This window comes from Neolamprologus multifasciatus, chromosome 12 (genome assembly GCF_963576455.1).
Source record: "Neolamprologus multifasciatus chromosome 12, fNeoMul1.2, whole genome shotgun sequence".
Classification (NCBI taxonomy): Eukaryota; Metazoa; Chordata; class Actinopteri; order Cichliformes; family Cichlidae; genus Neolamprologus; species Neolamprologus multifasciatus.
The window spans coordinates 13,361,571-13,374,328 of record NC_140450.1 but is presented as its reverse complement, the minus strand read 5'-3'; the positions used below and the strand labels follow the sequence as shown (position 1 = coordinate 13,374,328).

The 12,758-nt window shown below is 39.9% G+C and overlaps 1 protein-coding gene across 2 annotated transcripts in view; it reads right to left on the bottom strand.

The window, feature by feature from the left end:
- fbxl17 (F-box and leucine-rich repeat protein 17) overlaps positions 1 to 12,758 on the bottom strand; it is a 227,138-nt gene that overhangs the window by 39,403 nt on the left and 174,977 nt on the right. The window contains exon 10 of one of the 2 annotated variants that reach the window (XR_014877342.1): positions 448 to 12,580. The exons of the other annotated variant lie outside the window; for it this stretch is intronic. The gene's annotated coding sequence lies outside the window, so the exon portion shown is untranslated. Of the gene's footprint in view, positions 1 to 447; positions 12,581 to 12,758 lie in introns of those variants that run through there. 2 annotated transcript variants of the gene reach the window in all.

The following is a 12,758-nucleotide window of genomic DNA, read 5'->3' as shown; positions in this document are numbered from 1 at the left end:
TGATCAATTTTGACGTTTAAAGAGTTTAAATCGATCAGTTGTTTACATCACTCAACACAAGCAGAACTGCATCACTGCAGCAGAAGACACATCGTCCACATTCAGAAGCACATCTCTGTATAGTGACTGGTCTTATGATTTAAACAGGCAAATGTTCAGCATTCAAACTACAGGTGAACAATAGTCAAACCAGATATTTCCCCGTTATGTCGATATCAGCTAGTCAAGTACACACGTACACAGCACGTTAACGAACCGTGAAAAAAGCCACACAAAAAATGAACGATTGCTGGTAACGGTTTCTATACATTAGTATTTACGAAGGGTATGTTGTGACTTACCTTCAAAATTACAGCGGTCCCTCGTTATAACGTGGTTCACATTTCACCTCGCTGTTTCGCAGATTTTTTAGTGCAAGTTTGCATGCTTATTTTTTTTTACGTCACATTGTGTCCTGCGTCCTGATCGCTGCAGACGATCTCCTCCGTGACGTCTCTCCTGTACAGTACAGAATCGCTGCATCGATCGCTAGCAGTGTGACTCTGAAGTGCAGTGCTGTATGTCCACGAAACGTTTTGCACCGTCAAAAAATAAAATTGGCTACTTGATTTCACCTATCACTGGTTATTTTTAGAACATAACACCCGCGATAAACGAGGGACAGCTGAGAAATGTAACATTTGAATCCCTTTTCTCTTTTGCCCTGAGGCGTGGGGATAAATATCGACAAGTCGATGAACATCATTTACAGATATATTGGGTAAATGCCCAAGACATCTATAGAAATGTAAATCGCCGCTTGATTTATTCATTTGCTTAACTTGTTTTGGACCGTAAACAGGGTGCGAATAGGACACCGGAAACAAAGCTCCCCACAGGAGTTTCCGCACCGGAAGTAGCATATGCTAACGTGCACATAGTCAATTGGAAATATAAACCATGCTGATCGTGGTGAGCGACCTGGAAGCTGTCTGATAAACCAGCTACTCGCCTCAAGGTGAGTTACGGCCAGATCAGTGCACTCTATCTTTGGGCGTTTGATTTCAGTGGTACAGCCTGCAGAGGTCCTGGCATGATCATGAGCCTTACCTGATTTATTTTTAAAGTAAATATTTAAAAATATATCAAGGCCAAAAAGGAATAAACAAAACAAGGTGTGTGTTGACTTCAAATCTCGGGTAGATGTCCAAGTTTTAAAGTGTACAACTGCATTATAAAGCGAGACTGATTTACTAACTTGAACTCTGACATCTGTACTATTCATCCCCCTTTTTTTGATCCTCTTTATGTAAATATGTTCTTATATATGTCAGTAAAAGTCAAACTAACCCAGAGCACTTGGACACGTTTTGGTTTATTTTCCTTTTTGTGCACACATGCAAACATGCTTCTCATTACGTCATATTATTTTGTAAGAAACGATGCATTTTTTCCTATTCACAATGCAACAAAGAACCTGGGGAGTGGGAAATGGGCAATTACTGTATTTTTCATTTCAGACTAAAGGTACGGACAAAACAGTCTGCTGTGTTGGACAACTGCACTCTGTTTTTCCACCAGGCCTGCTCATTTTCAAAATACAGTATGCACTTAATGTCCTTCTGCTCTTTTAGAATCTTAAAGTCGTTTCAGCGACACCACAATTATGCTCAACAATTATCCTAACAGTTACCATGGTAAATGACCCAGAGTTTAACTTATTTTCTGTCTGCATCAGAAAACCAAGCACTTCCCTCGTCTCACTTTTAAGAAACTCACTTTTTTACCAAATCAACACTAGTACAAACACAGTGTGTGTGTATGCGCGTGTGTTTGCCAGAAATAAAGTGGGGAAAAAAGTAAAAGCAAGCTACTCTTAAATTGCAAATCATCAACAAAGCGAATGGTTTAAAAATACAAAAGTAATTTAAGTACAGCAAAAAAAAAAAGCAGCCCTATAACCTTTTTGTTTTTTTTAATTCATATCAGCCTTTGTCTACAGCCTACTCTGCAATACAAAAAGCAAAATGTCTACCAAATACATCCATGGAAACTGATGATCTAAACTCCAAACATTTGGTAAAAAAACAAAAACCGTCAAGAATAAAATATTAGATTTATTGAAAACGTCTTACTGTGTTTAAGCCCCTAAACCCACAGAACCCCTATCCTCTAATTAAGGCATCTTGACTCTTGATTGTCCTCCAGCTCAAGAAAAAATAAGGCTTTGCTAATGTAGTCAGTAATGCTGGATGGACTGCTTTTCAATAGAACATAATGGGCAATTATCCTGCATGTGCGCTAATGGCCACATTAACTGGCTGCAGAATGGGGGCGGATTATTTAGTAAACCAATGTTTTCAACCCATCTAGAGTTGCGCCGCACATACGTAGGCCGTCTGGAGAATTGGAACGCTGCAGCCTGCTCAGGTGAGGTTGAATCATTCATCAAACCAGAGCGACAGCCATTTAAAAGACCAACATCTGCTTGCATTTTGCAGCATCGTGTCGCGGAGCGTCTACTTGCAGGGAAGAAGGCAGGTTTTGCACTTCTGCAACATGCTGAAATCTTCTGCAAAATCTACAGCCAGCTTTTATGCACTTTCATAAAGTATTTGACATAATGTTACTTTTAATATATTTACAATCATGAGAACAAGTAGGTATGGAAATAATTGAGTAAGGTTATGACGTGAGGACAGGTTTTTTAGGGCAGACTTAACTAAGCTCAAATCTTTGTAAAAAAGATTGTACATGCATGTACAGAGTTAGTCTTAGTCATAGCAAATGGTAAATAGAACGGCTCTATAGGCACTTCCTCTTTTCCTCTTCATTTTCTCAGGTTGAGGCAGAGGGACTGCCTTCCACCAGCCTGCCTCTGAAGTAGAATTCCTAAGTTTATAACACTGTAACATCTTAATTTTAAAATTTTAAGTGCCTGGGATAACTCTGGTTAAAAACTGTCACTGCATGAATAAAAATGAACTGAACACATCTTGTTCTTTTTACCTTAGTGCTTTAAAAAAACCCTGCTGCACATGGTCACTCCACATTAGCAGTGAAGCTGCTGCGCAAGGTTTTCACCTGCCATGTAGAGCTGCTTAGATTGTCTTGCCTAAAGATACGTTGAAAGAACGTATCCTAGGAGACTAGACTAGCAGGACTGAACACCCAACCTTGACATTAGCGAACAATCAGTTCTACCACCCTAGCAATAGCATCCCAACATAACCTGGACCACTATGCTTGACTACTGGTTATGTGAATACTGTTTAGAGTATAAGAACTTAAAATGCTAATAAGAAAAAGCCACAGAATCCCTCTGACTAAGCACTTGATGATGGTGTGGATGGAAAAACTCCTGAGGTGCAATTGTAAGAAAGAAGTTTGGGAAGCCTTTGGATTTCTGAACTGATTACTGATTACTAAATGTGGTCTGATCTTCAGTTAAGTTAAGTTCATGCCTTCATTATAATGACTAACATCCAGTTTTTCCTCACTTGATATGAATGAATTGGACACTCTTGGAGCCTCGGACTGCTTGGCATTCACTCTGTAATTTAGCATTAGGCCACTGCCTTTCTACTAAATATCACCCCCTTCAGTGACGCCTTTGCAGTTATAAAACTTGTAAAATGAGCACAAGCTGTCTGCACTGCTGCTTTAGGCTGTGTCGATTTTAAAGCTCCCTGCAGGAAAAATTGTGACTTGTGATACTAGCCAATATACACTGACTAAGCAAGATTGATTTTATATTGAGCAAGATTGTTTCCAATGAACTTTTTTGTGTGTGTGTGTGTGTGTGTGTGTGTGTAAATCTGGGTTTAGATAAGTGGCACCTCATTTAATAGTGGATGTTAGCACTTTATATGGCTTCACAAAGCTAGGAAAATCAGAGGTCAGCAGAAGATATAAGAAGTCTAAATATAACCATTACTTATTCATCTCATTAGCTCTCATTCCCCGTGCTGTTTGTGTAAACAGACTCTCATATCTGCTCACATGTAAACATAAACACAAGCCAGAAGCCAATTCACATACACACCTAATGTAGAACCTGTTCGCCTTCAGCATCTCCCTTCACAGTCACCTCCACAGCAATTAATCAAAGCTTGTTCCTTTTCTTCCACAAGTTTAGCCTGTCACACGTACCTCTCACTCTTTCATCATCCCTTGCTTCTAAAAAAGCCACGTGGCAAACAATATGAGAGCTGTGGGGGCAGCGATATGACACAGCACCGACAGAAAGTAGCGACCTTGGTTTAAATCATACTGGCATGCAGATTTATCACTGTTTAACTTGTCCAAAGTGTCTCCTCTAGTTGGTGTAGATCTGACTGTGTGAGCTGGTTGGCTTTCCTTTGGGAGAGCCCCAAGTCCCAGCCAAGCTGAGCTCAGTTCTGTTCGGCTTAGTTTAGCATGCAGCCACTACAATATCATACCATCAACTTTGCTACAAAACACAGACGGAGACCGACTTCAGTTCACAAGAGATCATTTCCATTGTCAACAAAGGTACAGAAAAGAGCAGGCTTTTGCGGTTAGTCTTTTAAACAGATGTAAAAAAAAATTTGATACTAGACATTCAATCCATTAATGATTTTACAAGTCTTCAGTAGCTAAAAATATGTAAAGAAAATGAAATTCAGAGCTACTTTTCATCCACATAAACACAAACCAGTGGAGATTATACAAAGACAGCCTGTTAAATGTAGTTTGAGGGTCATAGAAGCCACAAAGTTTTATTTATATTCATCCTGTCAATTACAACTCGGAAGTAATGTTATCTTTACAAGGCGAAAGGGCTAAATTGTTTTATTATATCTTTTGTTGTATGTACTTATTTCAATCCTGTCCTTTACCCTTATTTTACTGTACTGTACTCCGATTTTATGACAGGAGGCCTTCTAGCTTTGCTTTTTTAGTCCCTTCGGCTAAATCCATATTGTGGAGGTGGTTCATTATTATGTCTTTCGGCACACTGTATATATGACTATACAGTACAAGGCACCGCCTACAATGCATTTGTTTCCAGCTGAAAAGATTTCCAGACACCAGTGTTGTTACTCCCCTGACAATTATGCATAATTCATCAAGAATGCAGAACACAAAAACGCACACATTACTGTACATGTGTCACGCCTACACAGATATATGGGCCACAGTGCTACAGTTTCAATGTGCTTGATGGATTTGATGGCCAAGTGGATTACGTAGGTTAAAAATCTAAGAGACGTGTAGAATGAATGCAATGAGAAAAAGGCAGAAAGAAATAATAAATAAAGGTGATGAGGGACAAAAGGCAGAAGTCAAACCAAGTTAGAATTTAGATGTTGTGCATATGATTGACAGAGTAAATAAATAATAAATAATAAATAAATAAATTCATTATTAATTGTGTTTTGGGATTTATTTATTTTTTGGGGGGTGATTGTGATGAACCATTTATGTTTTTTCACCAAATAATTAAATTCTGAAAGTACCAAATCAAAGCGGAGGCATGCATAATTCTATCTGCTATAATCAAGATCGTGTCTGACATACTGTAAGTGACGGATGGATAAACAAGCAACCAGATGGGGACCAATTCACAGTCCAAGACAGAAATGGCTAGGAAAGAAAATGCACAGGCACAATGAACCTTACAGCAGTGAGTGAGTGAGCAATTCAGAGATGAAAAGCAGTCATGAAAGGAGGAGAGAAAAGGTAAGCAGTCCTGCTGCATGAGGCGACAGGGGGTCTGCTTTTAGATGGATGGGTCCCAGCTATTGATAAGGTCAGACCTCATTTGCGCCAGACCTTTTACATTTTGCGAAATGTTGGCCTAGCCATTGGACTGTCAGGAGCAATTCGTCCCTGTGAAAAATGGACTGGCTCATTGAAAACTGTGACTCCATCGTAAAAGCATGAGGCCCTGGCGCTGTGCTGCTACTGTAACTCTTCTTATATAAAAGCTTCTCAGCCCTATTTGAAATCTCAACCATGCTGCTGTCTGTAGTCAGGCTTACTTGGGTTATTTCTGCCACTCTCCACATCATTGCAATTGAAAACTATTGTCTCTATGTCAGGATTTTTAACCTTCATTTCCCCCAACATCACAGGTTGTCATTCTGGCATTTTTCTCCAAAAACCCATTCTGAAGTGTAACCCACAGACACTTCTACAGCTCGTCTCCACAATCTTCTGCTGTTCTCCTATTCTCAGATTACAGCAGGCACAATGAAAGTAATACACAACATAAAAGAATAAAGAAGAAAAGGCCTTTTAAAATGTGAAAAAAAATAATCCACAGGGCTATTTTAATTAACCTGACAAACTGTCAGGCTTAACAGCAAGCACAAGTCACGGTGCCTGTGGACTATATCACAGCCAAGGTCAAAGAAGGAAGGACTGATCTGATGTGTAGCTGTGCGTGAGCACATTCATGTGGGCACTGTGTGTGTAACACAGTGAGAGGCCTGTCTCATGTGAGATCTCTCTCGTAATGAAAGCAACGGTAGCATATTAACCCAGACAGGGCAAAAGTGCAAGAGGTATAAAAATGAGCAATCAGAGAAGTGGGATGTTTGGTCAGAGAGATGGCATCGGCCATCAGTTAAACTTTTTGACCCCAAGAATTGAACACGACAGGAAGGTTAAAACCCTTGACAAACTGTTGTGTTTCCATGTCCTCTTTTCTTTAAATATAATGCATTTTACAATACAGACCCATGTAATCCTCAAATCTCACATTCATCACTCTTCTTGCAGGCTTTCCACTTATTTACCTTACAAAGCAAGAATGAAAATTAGATTTTACTTCTAAGCAAATTTGCAATCTGTTTCTTTCATGAAGCTTGGTGGCCTACATGACAAACCTATGGCTAAGAGGTAATTCATTTAACTTTCGGGTGGAGCATTCAGGATCCATTAATTTATGGAGTAGATGCTTAAACCAGCGTAAAGCACATTTCCTAGATTGTCCAGCACACACTTCAGATGAGCTTGGCATCTAATTTGTTGGGGGGAAAAAACAAAAAAACAACAGCCGATCCATGTCAGCTTTTAATGTAAAATACAACCCCTTTTGATTAAATTGGACTTTGTGCATCACAAACAAGCCCATATATCAAAAAGTAGGAATTCACTTTATTTCATCTGTTCATCATTAAAGTACATAAAAAGCTGACCCTCCTACTCCTTTGGACAAGGACATATAACTTCAGTCCAAGAGGACTGTAACTCCCTACACTAAGACACCAACCTGGCAAATCTCCAAGGCACAGTTAAAGCAGCTTCCATAAAATAATGCTACCATCAGTGATTCAGATATGCAATCCAATTGCATCTCATCAGCCCGCTGGTCACTTCCATAAAAGAGTGCTGTCGGCACCACTGCGTAAGCTCAGAGTTTATTCAACAGCATTTCTTAGATGTTTCTTAGGGGTTTAACAAACAACAGATCGACTGGCATTCACACGGGAAAATCCACATTGCAGTGTACCGAGCATCCGCCACTAACAAGGTGAGTAAGAGGTTGGCCTGGTTTAGACTTGTGGACATTTCAACCATATCCGTCTTAATCAAAACTACAGATGTTCTTTCAGCTCTAATATGCCTATTTATAAAATATGCAGCTGCAGCAGCAACACAGAGCTGTAACAGTAGACTGTCATAGATCAAAGTAGCTACAGTCAACAGAGGTAATGAGCAGGTCGCATGTTAAAAAACACAAGGTACTGTAATGAGTGAGTTCTACAAAACAGATGAAAATGCTAAGGGCATCTGGGCTATCTTTGATGCCATATAGATACCATATAGGTATCTTGCCAGGCAGAAGAATGTAAGTCCTCTAATGCCATCCACCATAGGCAGCCGGCAGCTAGTGTGACCGAGGTTAACACAGACCTCAGGGTAATTGACATAACAGGCCAGATTGGTGTGTCTGGATAACCTGGCTTCCTCGTGTTTACATTGGAACTCACTCACCGTTAGTCATTAGGGGTGCACACAGGAACCATATCATGCAAGACAGCATTGTCATGGATCCTTGCAAACAAAATATATACATGTATATTTCTTGATGTGTTGTCAAAATCTCATTCCTGAAAAGAACAGGACACAACATAAAGCCTCTGTGTTTCACATTCATCTTATTAAACAAAGCACAGTTTGTTTGCTGTACTTAGCTGGAGCAAAGTAGAGGCAAAAAGGTAGAAACTGCAAGTAAAAATAAAAAGTACCTGGTTGGCTAGGAAAAAAGAAAGAGGCCTTATCATACAACGGGCAGGCGTACCCCCCTCTGGTTTTAAGAGTTTGCGTCAGCTCTACCTTTTAGCATGCTCACTGTGAAGGAAACTGTATTAAAAATTCAAACAAGAGTGATGTAAAGAAAAGTTTCCAGAGAAACTGCTGGTATACAAGTAACCACATACTGGCAACATGCAGCGTTAATAATGCAATATAATGGAGAAGCCAGTCATAGAATATAATATAGCACTGTCAGCTTCTGTCAAAGATCACTTTCGTGAATAAAAAGGCAAAATTACAAATTACTGGTCTTGAACATTCTTATGCAACTGTAGCTAAGTTTAAAAAGTAAATGATATATTCCCATTCAAGGTTAAAATTGTTCTCAAACAAATTTAGTAACTATAGGAAAGTTGCCTGAGGACACAAAAAAGCAGTCAGAAAGAGTTTTAGCAAAATAAAAAAATCCCTCTTTGCTTTTTGCACTATTTCCTGCAGCTATGATATAAACATGCAGTGCACGTATGAGATCTCTGATTCTGACCATGACAACAATATATTGTCTTTGCACGCATCTTCCTTTCCAGGCTAATAGCCTGCTAGCTCTAGCTTAGGTGGCTGGCCGACCCTGACTGCTGCCATATCAAGCAGAGACCTCTGAGCTGAAATCAATAGCAGGTCTGTGGATAGAGCCTGTTTGTCACCACGTCCCTGGTCTGTCAGTCACCACACCCTATGTCCTTCATCTGCTGCATTCACGTAACCTGGCCGAGGGGCTGTCCATGAAAGAGCCCTTGGAAAATCAAAAAGTCAAATAATTTCGATTAGAATGCCGTTAATTGCATGGGCTCAAATATTTGTGGAGGCAGGTCATAAGGCCAGTGGCTGTACTACACAGAATGGAAGAAACTTTAATTTGCTGTCTATGTTCCATCTATAACAATTGTTAATTATGCTTAAATCATTGTATTCATTACAAATAGGTGTTTTCTCAACCAGTGGATTATTAATTATACAAAGCAAAAATACAATATATTGCATCTAAATCATTGGATTCAGGTGTTCTGATCACTTCCATTGCAACAGGTGTATAAAATCAAGCACCCAGGCATGCGCACTGCTTCTGCAATAATTTGTGAAATAATGGGTCGCTCTCAGGAGCTCCATGAATTTTCATGAATGGTCCATTCATGAAATTTCCTTGCCACTGAATATTTCTCAGTCAACTATTAGTGGTATTATAACGAAGTGGAAGCAACTGGGAACAACAGCAACTCAACCATGAAGTGATAGGTCAGATAAAATAGCAGAGTGGGGTCAGCAGAGTGTGTACTGAGGTCGCCAACTTTCTGCAGGGTGAACCTCTACAGACCTCTAAATTTCATGAGGCATTCGGATTAGCTCAAGAGTCTGGGTTTGGCAGTTTCCAGAAGACAGGTACTTGTCTGACTATACTGTGGCAAGTGTAAAGTTAATTGGAGGGGGGATTATGGTGTGGGGTTGTTTTCAGGAGTTGGGCTCGACCCCTTAGTTCCAGGGAAAGGAGCTCTTAATGCCTCAGCATACAAGGACACTTTAACCAATTTCATTCTCCCAACTTTATGGGTAGTTTGGGGATGGGCCCTTTCTGTTCCTTTTTTTTTTTGTTGCCTGTCCCGTTTGGTTCTTTTGCCATCAGAATTATTGTCTAAAGGCGAGGAAAGATGCCCAACGGATTTACTTTACCAAATTGACCATCCCAGCCTTGCCGTAATGGTCTATTTGATTCACCTTTTATTGTTTATTTTATTTATTTTTTTTATTTTAACTTGCTAGATACGGGACAGACTTGAATGAGGAAAAGAAAAGGGAGAAAGGAAGAGGGGGAAAAAACAGCAGAGAAGAGGGACGGGGATAAAGGGCAAAAAAACAAAAAACAACTAAATAAGCAGACAAAAAAAAAATACATATATCAATCACCTGGATCACCTGTTGAGAAAGAAAAAAGAAAACAAGAGCAATACAATAAACAACATCACGATGATATATGGGAATATAACAGTAAATACTAAATATTAAACATTATTGTGCAGCGCGTAATATCGACAGCGCACAGTGTGCTTTGAGGTAGGAGCCAAAAAGGGTGTAGTTTGTGTGTGTGAGCACCCGTGTGTACACCTGTGAGCATGGGCCCTTTCTGTTCCAACATGAATGCATAACAGGGCACAAAGCAAGGTCCACAAAGACAGAGTTGAGTGAGTTTGGTGTAGGAGAACTTGACTGGCCTGCATAGAGACATGACCTCAACTCAGAAGAATACCTTTGTGATGATTTATAGACACTGAAAGCCAGGCCTTCGCTTCCTGTCCATCACTGTCTGACCTTACAAATGCGCTGCAATACACACACTCCTAAACCTCAACCTGCAAAGCCTTCCCATGAGAGTTGAAGCTGTAATAGTTGTAAGGGGTTGACTGACATAATATTAAACCCATGGATTAAGAATCGGATAGTTCATATGCAAGTGAAGGCACACAAACAAATACTTTTGGCAGTGCAGTGTACATTGAAATAAATGGTTAAATAGTAACCTATAAGCAATGTTCTTAATAATTAACACAAGATTAGTGACACACAGCAAAACCTAAAATACAGCATAGAACATTTCTGTTTAATTTAAGGAACAGGTTATGTTGTATTAATAATACCACCTGTAATTTCAATTTAGAATTCTTCATTTGTAAAATATGGTTATTTATTGTAACCAACTGAGATTTAGCCACTGGACAGAGAACATCAATGATCTTTCATTTTGCATTCAACTCTGACAAACATAAAGAGCCTAATCAAACTCCATAGAGGTTGCTTTTGTCATCCCACTACTCACCTAGAGCGCCTGAATCATTAGATTTAAAGATAGACTTAAATGTTGGATATTGTGGTTTTCAAAACTACTCTCTCTTTTTATTCATTTATTTCATTATTTAATTTATTCAATTATGTATTGCCTTTGTGGACAGCTAAACTGGTGTAACATAAAGAGAGGGGATGGCATACACCACAGGCTTGAATCGTATTTGCAACTTTCTACCACAGTTGGCCAGTTCATGAAAAGTAAGGCGGCAAGCTTAATTTATATAAAGAAAAGTGAAGTTGATAAGTGTAGTTGTGTAGTCTATAAAGTTCAGTCTAACCTTAAATGTCATGCGCTAGGAGAACAAAGAAGGCAACATGCTCTTAAGGTGCTAGTGCTTAAGGTTTTTTGGAGGAGGCACTTAGAGGGAATTGATTAATCCTAACAAAAAGGAAACGGAAAGAAAGAAAGACACTGCCCAGTGGCTTTAAAGGCTCATTTGAAAGGGTGTCAAGAACAACCAGAAACTCCACTTATCACTGGAAGCTGGCACCTAGCTCCCTATAGGAAACATTTCAGCTCAGGGTGTCTGACAACCAATCTCTCTTCAAACCCACATTAGAAGGATTTCTGACACATGGCAACTGATAGTCCGATGTGGCAGACTTCTCTTTAACAGAAGCTGCAAAGCAACACAGATCTGATGGCATCAACTCTTCTCTTACCTCTGTTGGAGGAACTCCATATGCTTACCTCAGATTACCTCTGTAGGAGACAATAGTCGAAGCATCTCCCAACTCCTCTCAAGATGTAAGCCTTGAGGAGCTGCCCCAGGTTGGGCTCTCAACTTACAGCACAGGCAGGAGGCAGCAACTCATAGTTGAATGGTGGTATAAGTGTTAGAATATGCTCTTTTTGTAAAGACGTGGGAGGTACGCCAAAGTTTATCAACTAAGCAAACATTCAAGGCAAAATATTGCAGAAATATATCCAAAATAATGTATTTAAGTTGTTTAAGTGTTAATTATTTAATTCTGACACAGAATGTTTGCTCCCTCGACCAAGTAAGTGCTGAAAAATATTTCCACTGACTCAAAAGTGCTCTAAGGGTGCAAAGACTGGATCAAAATTAACGCTGAACAGTCGGCCCAGAGTAATTATCTATGTAATTAATTTGCTCTGAATATTTCCAGACGTGAGCTGTGGCAGCTAAACTAGTAAAGAGGTCAGGAAGAGAAAGCTATAGCTAATGAAGAGATATGAATGAAAGGAGGGGAACATGCTGTGGGAGAGCTAGATGAGGTACAAGCAACAGAGTAAGGGTTAGCTACCTCCACAAACACAAGGTGCTTCTGGGGGAGGGGCTGTTTAAACATAACAATGGCTAAGAAAAGATTGATTTACAGTGGTGTTGCTTGGAGACAACACAGGCACAGCACGCTGGCTCATGGAGGAAAATGACAGAACTGTTTTCCAGGCGTCTTGTGCGAGTTCCATTATGCTCCGAGGTGTGTTCAGACAGAAAGCAAAGTGAAGTAGCTCTGTGCTGATTTGCACCAAACACCCAGCGTACAAATTGCACAGACATTTGCTTTAACCTAGTCAGAAAAAATTTATATTGACTGCATATGCAGCTTCTGGTTGATCTCAACGTTTAATCGACGACCCCCCCCCCCCCCCCCCCCCCCCCCCCATTTCCTTAAGTCGCTCCACTTTT